Source organism: Coturnix japonica, unplaced genomic scaffold (assembly GCF_054131305.1).
Source record: "Coturnix japonica strain WE unplaced genomic scaffold, WE-NBRP24 Scf060, whole genome shotgun sequence".
NCBI lineage: Eukaryota > Metazoa > Chordata > Aves > Galliformes > Phasianidae > Coturnix > Coturnix japonica.
In genome coordinates, this window is record NW_028188963.1 from 362,211 (window position 1) to 375,598 (window position 13,388).

Consider the following 13,388-nt stretch of genomic DNA (forward strand, 5'->3'; position numbering starts at 1 on the left):
AGGGGAAATATGGGGGGGAAATTGGTGGATTTGGGGGGGAAATGGGGGGAAATGGGGTAAAATAGGGGGAAAATGGGGCAATTTTGGGGGAAATGGGGGAATTTGGGGGAATTTGGGCAATTTTGGGGGGGAAATTGGGCATTTTGGGGGGGAAATGGAGGAGGAATGGGGTAAAATAGGGGGAAATGGGAGGAAATTGGGCAATTTTGGGGGGAAATGGGGTAAAATAGGGGGAAATGGGGCAATTTTGGGGGGAAATGGGGGAATTTGGAGGGAAATGGGGCAATTTTGGGGGGAAATTGGGCAATTTTGGGGGAAAATGGGGGGAAATGGGGGGAAATTGGGTAAAATAGGGGGAAACTGGGCAATTTTGGGGGAAAATGGGGGAAATGGGGGGAAATTGGGTAAAATAGGGGGAAATTGGGCAATTTTGGGGGGAAATGGGGTAAAATAGGGGGAAATTGGGTAATTTTGGGGGAGAAATGGTGCAATTTGGGGGGGAAATGGGGCAATTTGGGGGGAGAAATGGGGCAATTTTGGGGGAAATGGGGGGAAATGGGGGAAATAGGGCGATTTTGGGGGGAAATGGGGTAATTTGGGGGGGAAATGGGGAGATTTGGGGGGAAATTGGGCAATTTTTGGGGGGGAAATGGGGGGAAACGGGGTAAAATAGAGGGAAATTGGGCAATTTTGGGGGGAAATGGGGTAAAATAAGGGGAAATGGGGCAATTTTGGGGGAAATTGGGCAATTTTGGGGGGAAATGGGGCAATTTTGGGGGGGAAAATGGGGGGAAATGGGGAGATGTTGGGGGAAATTGGGCAATTTTGGGGGGAAATGGGGGGAAACGGGGGGAAATTGGGTAAAATAGGGGGAAATGGGGCATTTTGGGGGGAGAAATGGGGCAATTTTGGGGGGAAATGGGGTAAAATAGGGGGAAATGGGGCAATTTGTGGGGAGAAATGGGGCAATTTTGGGGGGAAATTGGGCAATTTTGGGGGGAAATAGGGTAATTTGGGGAGGAAATAGGGGGAAATGGGGCAATTTGGGGGGAAATTGGGCATTTTTGGGGGGAATTGGGGGGATTTGGGGAGTAAATGGGGGGAAACGTGGTAAAATAGGGGGAAATTGGGCAATTTTGCGGGGGAAATGGGGTAAAATAGGGGGAAAATGGGTAATTTTGGGGGAGAAATGGGGCAATTTTTGGGGGGAAATGGGGAGATTTGGGGGGGAAATGGGGGAATTTGGGGGAATTTGGGCAATTTTGGGGGGAAATTGGGCATTTTGGGGGGGAAATGGAGGAGGAATGGGGTAAAATAGGGGGAAATGGGAGGAAATTGGGCAATTTTGGGGGGAAATGGGGTAATTTGGGGAGGAAATAGGGGGAAATGGGGCAATTTTGGGGGGAAATGGGGGATTTGGGGAGGAAATGGGGGGAAATGGGGTAAAATAGGGGAAATTGGGCAATTTTGGGGGGGAAATGGGGCAATTTGGGGGGAAATGGGGGGATTTGGGGAAGAAATAGGGGAAAAGGGGAGATTTGGGGGGAAATTGGGCAATTTTTGGGGGAAAATGGGGTAAAATAGGGGGAAGTTGGGGCAATTTGGGGGGGAAATGGGGAGAAATTGGGCAATTTTGGGGAGAAATGGGGCAATTTTGGGGGGAATTGGGGGAAATTTGGGGGGTAATGGGGGTGAAGGGGGGGTAAATGGGGCAATTTTGGGGGGGAAATGAGTGATTTTGGGGGAAAAGGGGCAATTTTGGGCTCATTTTGGGTCTTTTGGGGTCATTTGGGATCATTATGGGCTCATTTTGGGTCATTTTGGGTCATTTTGGGCCTTTTGGGGTCATTTGGGATCATTATGGGCTCATTTTGGGGTCATTTAGTGTCATTTGGGATCATTTTGGGCTCTTTTGGGGACTTTTTGGGTCATTTGGGATCATTATGGGATCATTTTGGGGTCATTTTGGAGTAATTTAGTATCATTTTGGGGTCATTTAGGATCATTTTGGGCTCATTTTGGGTCTTTTGGGGTCATTTGGGATCATTTTGGGCTCATTTTGGGTCAATTTATGGGATATTTCGGGCCCTTTTGGGCTCATTTTGGGTCATTTGGGATCATTATGGGTCCTTTTGGGGTCATTTATGCTCATTTTGGGTCATTTGGGCTCATTTTGGGTCCTTTTTGGGGTCATTTTGGCCCATTATGGGCTCATTTTGGGGTCATTTAGTGTCATTTGGGATCAATATGGGCTCATTTTGGGTCATTTTGGCATCATTATGGGCTCATTTTGGGGTCATTTAGTGTCATTTGGGATCATTATGGGCTCATTTTGGGTCATTTTATGGGATATTTTTGGGTCATTTGGGCTCATTATGGGTCCTTTTGGGGTCATTTATGCTCATTTTGGGGTCATTTGGGCTCATTTTGGGCTCATTTTGGGCCTTTTTGAGTCATTTGGGATCATTATGGGCTCATTTTGGGGTCATTTAGTGTCATTTAGGATCATTTTGGGCTCATTTTGGGTCTTTTTGGGTCATTTGGGATCATTATGGGATCATTTTGGGCTCATTTTGGCTTATTTTGGGTCCTTTTTGGGTCATTTGGGATCATTTTGGGCTCATTTTGGGTCATTTTGGGACTTTTTGGGTCATTTGGGCTCATTATGGGCTCATTTTGGGGTCATTTAATGCATTTTTGGACTCATTTTGGGCTCATTTTGGGCCATTTTGTATCATTATGTGATCATTTTGGGGTCATTTATGGTCATTTAGGATCATTTAGGGCCATTTTGGGCTCATTTTGGGTCCATTTGGGAAATTTATGCTCATTTGGGGGTCATTTTATGCATTTTTGGGCTCATTTTGGGTCATTTTGGGCCTTTTGGGGTCATTTGGGATCATTATGGGCTCATTTTGGGGTCATTTAGGATCATTTAGGGCCATTTTGGGCTCATTTTGGGTCATTTTATGGGATATTTTGGGCCCTTTTGGGCTCATTTTGGGTCATTTGGGATCATTTAGGGCCATTTTGGGGTCTTTTGGGGTCATTTATGCTCATTTTGGGGTCATTTGGGCTCATTTTGGGGTCATTTTGGGCCTTTTTGAGTCATTTGGGATCATTATGGGCTCATTTTGGGTCATTTTGGGCCTTTTTGAGTCATTTGGGATCATTATGGGCTCATTTTGGGGTCATTTTATGCATTTTTGGACTCATTTTGGGTCATTTTGGGCTCATTTTGGGCCATTTTGGATCATTATGGGATCATTTTGGGCTCATTTTGGCTTATTTTGGGTCCTTTTTGGGTCATTTGGGATTATTACGGGATCATTTTGGGTCATTTTGGAGTAATTTAGTATCATTTTGGGGTCATTTATGGTCATTTAGGATCATTTAGGGCCATTTTGGGCTCATTTTGGGTCCATTTGGGAAATTTATGCTCATTTTGGGGTCATTTTATGCATTTTTGGGCTCATTTTGGGTCATTTTGGTCATTTGGGATCATTATGGGTCCTTTTGGGGTCATTTAGGATCATTTTGGGTCATTTTGGGACTTTTTGGGCTCATTTGTGTCATTTTGGGACTTTCTGGGTCATTTTGGGTCATTCTGGGTCATTTTGGGCTCATTTCTGCTCATTTTGGGCTCATTTCCTTCCCACCCCATTAACAAACCCTTTATTTTCCCTCTTTTCCCTCCATCATTTTGCCTCCAAATCCTTCCATTTCGCTTCAAAACCCCCCAAAAAACCCAAAAACCCCCAAATTTTGGGTTAAATTCAGGCAATTTCGGGTCATTAACCCCCCCTTCCCCCTATATCCATAATGGGGCGGTTCTGTCGGTGTCGGAAACGTCGTAAAGGGATCGGAAAGAATCGGAAAGCTCCGCCCCCACAGGTGGGTTCCCAGCCCCATTTTGGGTCAAATTCGGGCTATTTTGGGTCCAGAACAGAACCAACCCCCCATCCCCCCCTTAAGGAGGGTCTGGAGCCCCATTTTGGGTCCAATTCGGGTCATTTTGGGTCAATTTCAGGCTATTTTAGGTCCGTTTTATAGAGCCCCCCCCCCCCCCCCCCCCTCCCCGCCCTTTATGGGTTCCCAGCCCCATTTTGGGTCAAATTCGGGCTATTTTGGGTCCAGAACAGAACCAACCCCCCCTCTACCCCATAAGGAGGGTCTGGAGCCCCATTTTGGGTCCAATTCGGGCCATTTTGGGTCAATTTCAGGCCATTTTAGGTCCGTTTTATAGAGCCCCCCCCCCCCCCCTTTATGGGTTCCGAGCCCCATTTTGGGTCAAATTCGGGCCATTTTGGGGCTAATTCGGGCAATTTTGGGTCCAGAACAGAACCAACCCCCCCTCTACCCCTTAAGGAGGGTCCGGAGCCCCATTTTGGGTCCAATTCGGGCCATTTTGGGTCAATTTCAGGCCATTTTAGGTCTGTTTTATAGAGCCCCCCCACCTTCCCCTCCCCCCTTTCCGCCCCCACAGGTGGGTTCCCAGCCCCATTTTGGGTCAAATTCGGGCTATTTTGGGTCCAGAACAGAACCAGCCCCCCACCCCCCCCTTAAAAAGGGTCTGGAGCCCCATTTTGGGTCCAATTCGGGTCATTTTGGGTCAATTTCAGGCCATTTTAGGTCTGTTTTATAGAGCCCCCCCCCCCTCACCTTTATGGTTTCCGAGCCCCATTTTGGGTCAAATTCGGGCTATTTTGGGTCCAGAACAGAACCAACCCCCCCCTCTACCCCTTAAGGAGGGTCTGGAGCCCCATTTTGGGTCCAATTCGGGTCATTTTGGGTCAATTTCAGGCCATTTTACGTCCGTTTTATAGTGCCCCCCCCATGGGTTCCGAGCCCCATTTTGGGTCCAATTCGGGCCATTTTGGGTCAAATTCGGGCTATTTTGGGTCCAGAACAGAACCAACCCCCCCTCTACCCCATAAGGTGGATCCGGAGCCCCATTTTGGGTCCAATTCGGGCCATTTTGGGTCAATTTCAGGCCATTTTAGGTCCGTTTTATAGAGCCCCCCCCCCCCCCCCGCCCCGCCCGTTATGGGTTCCCAGCCCCATTTTGGGTCAAATTCGGGCCATTTTGGGTCCAGAACAGAACCAACCCCCCCTCTACCCCATAATGTGGGTCCGAAGCCCCATTTTGGGTCCAATTCGGGCCATTTTGGGTCAATTTCAGGCCATTTTAGGTCCATTATATAGAGCCCCCCCCCCCCCCCCGCCCCGCCCGTTATGGGTTCCCAGCCCCATTTTGGGTCAAATTCGGGCTATTTTGGGTCCAGAACAGAACCAACCCCTCCTCTACCCCATAAGGAGGGTCCGGAGCCCCATTTTGGGTCCAATTCGGGCCATTTTGGGTCAATTTCAGGCCATTTTAGGTCCGTTTTATAGTGTCCCCCCCCTTTATGGGTTTCGAGCCCCATTTTGGGTCCAATTCGGGTCATTTTGGGGCTAATTCGGGCTATTTTGGGTCCAGAACAGAACCAACCCCCCCTCTACCCCATAAGGTGGATCCGGAGTCCCATTTTGGGTCCAATTCGGGCCATTTTGGGTCAATTTCAGGCCATTTTAGGTCCGTTCTATAGAGCCCCCCCCCCCCCCCTCACCTTTATGGTTTCCGAGCCCCATTTTGGGTCCAATTCGGGCCATTTTGGGTCAAATTCGGGCGATTTTGGGTCCAGAACAGAACCAACCCCCCCTCTACCCCTTAAGGTGGATCCCGAGCCCCATTTTGGGTCCAATTCGGGCCATTTTGGGTCAATTTCAGGCCATTTTAGGTCCGTTTTATAGAGCCCCCCCCCCCCGCCCGCCCCGCCCTTTATGGGTTCCCAGCCCCATTTTGGGTCAAATTCGGGCTATTTTGGGTCCAGAACAGAACCAACCCCCCCTCTACCCCATAAAGAGGGTCCGGAGCTCCATTTTGGGTCAAATTCGGGCCATTTTGGGTCAATTTCAGGCCATTTTAGGTCCGTTTTATAGTGCCCCCCCTCCCCCCTTTATGGGTTCCGAGCCCAATTTTGGGTCAAATTCGGGCGATTTTGGGTCCAGAACAGAACCAACCCCCCCTCTACCCCATAAGGAGGGTCCGGAGCCCCATTTTGGGTCCAATTCGGCCCATTTTGGGTCAATTTCAGGCCATTTTAGGTCCGTTTTATAGTGCCCCCCCCCCCCCCTTTATGGGTTCCGAGCCCCATTTTGGGTCAAATTCGGGCCATTTTGGGTCCAGAACAGAACCAACCCCCCCTCTACCCCATAAGGAGGGTCCGGAGCCCCATTTTGGGTCCAATTCGGGTCATTTTGGGTCAATTTCAGGCCATTTTAGGTCCGTTTTATAGTTCCCCCCCCCCCCCCCCATGGGTTCCGAGCCCCATTTTGGGTCAAATTCGGGCTATTTTGGGTCCAGAACAGAACCAACCCCCCCCCTCTACCCCATAAAGAGGGTCCGGAGCTCCATTTTGGGTCAAATTCGGGCCATTTTGGGTCAATTTCAGGCCATTTTAGGTCTGTTTTATAGAGCCCACCCCCCTTCCCATCCCCCCTTTCCGCCCCCACAGGTGGGTTCCCAGCCCCATTTTGGGTCCAATTCGGGCTATTTTGGGTCCAGAACAGAACCAACCCCCCCTCTACCCCATAAGGAGGGTCCGGAGCCCCATTTTGGGTCCAATTCGGGCCATTTTGGGTCAATTTCAGGCCATTTTAGGTCCGTTTTATAGAGCCCCCCCCGTGGGTTCCGAGCCCCATTTTGGGTCAAATTCGGCCCATTTTGGGGCTAATTCAGGCCATTTTGGGTCCAGAACAGAACCAACCCCCCTCTACCCCATAATGTGGATCCGAAGCCCCATTTTGGGTCCAATTCGGGTCATTTTGGGTCAATTTCAGGCCATTTTAGGTCCATTTTATAGAGCCCCCCCCCCCCCCCTTCCTTTATGGGTTCCGAGCCCCATTTTGAGTCAAATTCGGGCTATTTTGGGTCCAGAACAGAACCAACCCCCCCTCTACCCCTTAAGGTGGATCCGGAGCCCCATTTTGGGTCCAATTCGGGTCATTTTGGGTCAATTTCAGGCTATTTTAGGTCCGTTTTATAGACCGCCCCCCCCCGTGGTTCCGAGCCCCATTTTGGGTCTAATTCGGGCTATTTTGGGTCCGGAACCACCCCCTAAATATGGGTCAGAACCTCCCCCAACACCTTTATGGGTTTCAAGCCCAATTTTGGGTTAAATTCGGGCGATTTTGGGTCCATAACTGACCCCCCCCCCCCATTATATATATATATATATATAGGGCTGCGTCCCGGCGCCTCTGATGACGTCACCGATGACGTCATACCGCATCGCCGCCGTGGTCACGTGGCCTCCCCCGTCCATCGCCCTCCTCGGAGAACCCAAAACGGCGCTTTTTTACCCCAAAAACGACGGCGGGATCAAAGGATGAAAATAGCGAATTTTGGGAGGAATTTGGGGCAAAAATGGGGAGTTTTGGGGTTAGAAATGGGGATTTTGGTTAAAAATGGAGATTTTGGGGGTTAGAAATGGGGATTTGGGGCAAAAATGGTGATTTTTGAGCATTAAAAATGGGGGATTTTGGTTAAAAATGGGGATTTTGGGGGTTAGAAATGGGGATTTTCGTTAAAAATAGCGATTTTTGGCAATGGAAAATGGGGATTTTGGTTAAAAATGGGGAGTTTTGGGGTTAAAAATGGGGAGTTTTGGGTCAAAATGGGGATTTTTGGGGTTAGAAATGGGGATTTTCGTTAAAAATAGTGATTTTTGGCAATGGAAAATGGGATTTTGAGTCAAAATGGGGATTTTTGGGGTTAGAAATGGGGATTTTGGTTAAAAATGGGGATTTTGGGGGTTAGAAATGGGGATTTGGGGTCAAAATGGTGATTTTTGAGCAATGGAAAATGGGGGTTTGGGGTCTAAATGGGGATTTTTGGGTTAAAAATGGGGATTTTTGGGGTTAGAAATTGGGATTTTGGTTAAAAATGGCGATTTTTGAGCACGAAGTGGTGGAATTTTGGGGGAAAAATGGGGATTTTGATTAAAAATGGGGATTTTTGGGGTTAAAAATGGTGATTTTGGGTCAAAATGGAGTTTTCTGGGGTTAGAAATGGGGTTTTGGGGTCAAAATGGGGATTTTTGGGGTTAAAAATGGGGGATTTTGGTTAAAAATGGCGATTTTGAGGGTTAAAATGGGGATTTTGGGCAAAAATGGCGATTTTTGAGCAATAAAAATGGGGATTTTGGTTAAAAATGGGGATTTTTGGGGTTAAAAATGGGGATTTTGGTTAAAAATGGTGATTTTTGGCAATGGAAATGGGGATTTTGGGGTTAAAAATGGGGATTTTGGGTAATAAAAATGGTGATTTGGGGTCAAAATGGGGTTTTTTGGGGTTAGAAATGGGGATTTGGGGTCAAAATGCGGATTTTTGGGGTTAAAAATGGGGATTTTGGTTAAAAATGGGAATTTTGGGGTTAAAATGGGGATTTTGGTTAAAAATGGCGATTTTGGGGGTTAGAAATGGGGATTTGGGGCAAAAATGGCGATTTTTGAGCATTAAAAATGGGGGATTTTGGTTAAAAATAGCGATTTTTGGCAATGGAAAATGGGGATTTTGGTTAAAAATGGGGATTTTTGGGGTTAAAAATGGGGATTTTGGGGTTAAAAATGGGGATTTTGGGGGTTAGAAATGGGGATTTCGGGCAAAAATGGCGATTTTTGAGCAATAAAAATGGGGATTTTGGTTAAAAATGGCGATTTTCGTTAAAAATAGCGATTTTTGGCAATGGAAAATGGGGATTTTGGGTTAAAAATGGGGATTTTTGGGGTTAGAAATGGGGATTTTGGGGCAAAAATGATGATTTTTGGGGGTTTGAAATGGGGATTTTCATTAAAAATAGTGATTTTTGGCAATGGAAAATGGGGATTTTGGGTCAAAATGGGGATTTTTGAGCAATAAAAATGGGGATTTTGGGGTTAAAAATGGGGATTTTCGTTAAAAATAGCGATTTTTGGCAATGGAAAATGGGGGTTTGGGGTCAAAATGGGGATTTTTGGGGTAATAAAAATGGGGATTTGGGGCAAAAATGGCGATTTTTGAGCAATAAAAATGGGGGTTTTGGATCAAAATGGTGATTTTTGAGAGTGAAAAATGGGGATTTTGGGTCAAAATGGGGATTTTTGACAATGGAAAATGGGGATTTTCGTTAAAAATGGGGATTTTCGTTAAAAAATAGTGATTTTTGGCAATGGAAATGGGGATTTTTGGGGTTAAAAATGGGATTTTGGGGCAAAAATGGGGATTTTTGAGCAATAAAAATTGGGGATTTTGGTTAAAAATGCCGATTTTTGAGCACGAAGTGGTGGAATTTTGGGGAAAAATGGGGATTTTGGGGTTAAAAATGGGGATTTTCGTTAAAAATAGCGATTTTTGGCAATGGAAATGGGGATTTTTGGGGTTAAAATGGGGAATTTTGGGGTTAGAAATGGGGATTTTGGGCAAAAATGGCGATTTTTGAGCAATAAAAATGGGGGTTTCGGGGTTAAAAATGGGGATTTTCGTTAAAAATAGTGATTTTTGGCAATGGAAATGGGGATTTTGGGGTTAAAAATGGGGATTTTGGGTTAAAAATGGGGATTTTTGGGGCTAGAAATGGGGATTTTTGTTAAAAATAGTGATTTTTGGCAATGGAAAATGGGATTTTGGGTCAAAATGGGGATTTTGGGGGTTAAAAATGGTGATTTTGGTTAAAATGGGGATTTTTGGGGTTAGAAATGGGGATTTGGGGTCAAAATGGGGATTTTTGGGGTTAGAAATGGGGATTTTGGTTAAAAATGGGGATTTTGAGGGTTAGAATGGGGATTTTGGGTCAAAATGGTGATTTTTGAGCAATAAAAATGGGGATTTGGGGTTAAAAATGGGGATTTTATTTAAAAATAGTGATTTTTGGCAATGGAAATGGGGATTTTGGTTAAAAATGGGGATTTTTGGGTAATAAAAATGGGGGATTTTGGTTAAAAATGGGGATTTTGGGGGTTAGAAATGGGGATTTGGGGGCAAAAATGGCGATTTTTGGCAATGGAAAATGGGGATTTGGGGGAAAATGGGGATTTTTGGGGTAATAAAAATGGGGATTTTGGGCTTAAAAATGGGGATTTTGGTTAAAAATAGCGATTTTTGGCAATGAAAATGGGGAATTTGGGTAAAAATGGGGATTTTTGAGCAATAAAAATGGGGGGTTTGGTTAAAAATGGGGATTTTTGGGGTTAGAAATGGGGATTTTGGGTCAAAATGGGGATTTGGGTTAAAAATGGGGAGTTTTGGGGTTAAAAATTGGGATTTTGGTTAAAAATGGCGATTTTTGGCAATGGAAAATGGGGATTTGGGGTTAAAAATGGCGATTTTGGGGTAAGAAAAATGGGGATTTTTGGGGTTAGAAATGGGGATTTTCGTTAAAAATAGTGATTTTTGGCAATGGAAAATGGGGATTTTTGGGTTAAAAATGGTGATTTTTGGGGTTAGAAATTGGGATTTGGGGTAAAAATGGCGATTTTTGAGCATTAAAAATGGGGATTTTGGTTAAAAATGGCGATTTTCGTTAAAAATAGTGATTTTTGGCAATGGAAAATGGGGATTTTGGGCCAAAATGGGGATTTTTGGGGTAATAAAAATGGGGATTTTGGGGTTAAAAATGGGGATTTTCATTAAAAATAGCGATTTTTGGCAATGGAAATGGGGATTTTGGTTAAAAATGGGGATTTTTGGGTTAAAAATGGCGATTTTTGGGGTTAAAAATGGGGATTTTGGTTAAAAATGGCAATTTTTGGCAATGGAAATGGGGATTTTGGGGTTAAAAATGGGGATTTGGGGTCAAAATGGGGATTTTTGGGGTTAGAAATGGGGATTTTCGTTAAAAATAGTGATTTTTGGCAATGGAAAATGAGGATTTTTGGGTCAAAATGGGGATTTTTGAGCAATAAAAATGGGGGATTTTGGTTAAAAATGGGGATTTTGGGGGTTAGAAATGGTGATTTTGGGGTTAAAAATGGGGATTTGGGGTTAAAAATGGGGATTTTCGTTAAAAATAGTGATTTTTGGCAATGGAAATGGGGATTTTGGTTAAAAATGGGGATTTTTGGGGTTAGAAATGGGGATTTTGGGGTTAAAAATGGGGATTTTCGTTAAAAAATAGTGATTTTTGGCAATGGAAAATGGGGATTTTGGGTTAAAAATGGGGATTTTTGGGTAATAAAAATGGGGATTTTGGGGTTAAAAATGGGGATTTTGGGGGGTTAGAAATGGGGATTTTCGTTAAAAATAGCGATTTTTGGCAATGGAAAATGGGGATTTTGGGTTAAAAATGGGGATTTTTGGGTAATAAAAATGGGGATTTTGGGGTTAAAAATGGGGATTTTGGGGGGTTAGAAATGGGGATTTTCGTTAAAAATAGCGATTTTTGGCAATGGAAATGGGGATTATGGGTTAAAAATGGGGATTTTTGGGGTTAGAAATGGGGATTTTCTTTAAAAATAGTGATTTTTGGCAATGGAAATGGGGATTTTGGGTTAAAAATGGGGATTTTGGGGGTTAGAAATGGGGATTTTTGTTAAAAATAGTGATTTTTGGCAATGGAAAATGGGGATTTTGGGTCAAAATGGGGATTTTTGGGGTAATAAAAATGGGGATTTTGGGGTTAAAAATGGGGATTTGGGTTAAAATGGTGATTTTTGACAATGGAAATGGGGATTTTTGGTCAAAATGGGGATTTTTGAGCAATAAAAATGGGGGATTTTGGTTAAAAATGGGGATTTTGGGGGTTAGAAATGGGGATTTGGGGCAAAAATGGGGAGTTTTGGGGATAGAAATGGGGATTTTCGTTAAAAATAGTGATTTTTGGCAATGGAAATGGGGATTTTGGTTAAAAATGGGGATTTTTGAGCAATAAAAATGAGGATTTTGGTTAAAATGGTGATTTTGGGGGTTTAGAAATAGGGATTTGGGGTCAAAATAGGGATTTTTGAGCAATAAAAATGGGGGTTTTGGGGTTAAAAATGGGGATTTTGGTTAAAAATAGTGATTTTTGGCAATGGAAATGGTGATTTTGGGTCAAAATGGGGATTTTTGGGGTTAGAAATGGGGATTTTGGTTAAAAATGGGGATTTTGAGGGTTAGAATGGGGATTTTGGGTCAAAATGGTGATTTTTGAGCAATAAAAATGGGGGATTTTGGTTAAAAATGGGGATTTTTGTTAAAAATAGTGATTTTTGGCAATGGAAATGGGGATTTTGGGTCAAAATGGGAATTTTTGATGTTAAAAATGGTGACTTTGGGTCAAAATGGGGATTTTTGGGGTTAAAAATGGGGATTTTGGTTAAAAATGGGGATTTTTGGGGTTAGAAGTGGGGATTTGTGGTCAAAATAGGGATTTTTGAGCACGAAGTGGTGGAATTTTGGGGGAAAATGGGGATTTTGATTAAAAATGGCGATTTTGGGGGTTAGAAATGGGGATTTTGGTTACAAATAGTGATTTTTGGCAATGGAAATGGGGATTTGGGGCAAAAATGGCGATTTTGGGGTTAGAAATAGGGATTTTGGGGGTTAGAAATGGGGATTTTCGTTAAAAATAGTGATTTTTGGCAATGGAAAATGGGGATTTGGGGTCAAAATGGGGATTTTGGGGGTTAGAAACGGGAATTTTGTGTCAAAATGGTGATTTTTGAGCAATAAAAATGGAGATTTTGGGTCAAAATGGGGATTTTTCAGAATGGAAATTGGGGGGTTTGGTTAAAAATGGTGATTTTTCAGCAATAAAAATGGGGATTTTGGTTAAAAATGGGGATTTTGTGAATAAAAAATGGGGATTTTGAGGGCAAAAATGAAGATTTGGAGGGTTAAGAAATGGGGATTTTGGTTAAAAATGGGGATTTTTGACATTGGAAAATGGGGATTTTGGGGTCAAAATGGGGATTTTGGGGTTAAAAATGGATATTTGGGGCAAAAATGGGGATTTTGGGGGTGAAAAATGAGGATTTGGGTCAATTTGGGGCAGAAATGGGAATTTTGAGGATGAAAAATTGGGGTTTTTGGGTCAAAATGGGGATTTTTGGAATGAAAAATGGGGATTTTGGGGGCAAAAATGAAGATTTGGAGGGTTAAGAAATGGGGATTTTGGTTAAAAATGGGGATTTTTGGGGTGAAAAATGAAGATTTGGGGCAATTTGGGGCAGAAATGGGAATTTTGAGGATGAAAAATGGGAATTTTTGGTAAAAAATGGGGATTTTGGGGAGTAAAAAATTGGGATTTTGGTTAAAAATGGGGATTTTTGACATTGGAAAATGGGGATTTTGGGGTTAAAAAATGGATATTTTGGGTCAAAATGGTGAT

The 13,388-nt window shown here is 43.8% G+C and overlaps 1 protein-coding gene across 12 annotated transcripts in view; it reads left to right on the plus strand.

Annotated features, from left to right (window-relative positions):
* Positions 1-13,388, plus strand: part of PSENEN (presenilin enhancer, gamma-secretase subunit) — a 71,553-nt gene that overhangs the window by 11,899 nt on the left and 46,266 nt on the right. The gene's annotated exons all lie outside the window — the stretch shown is intronic.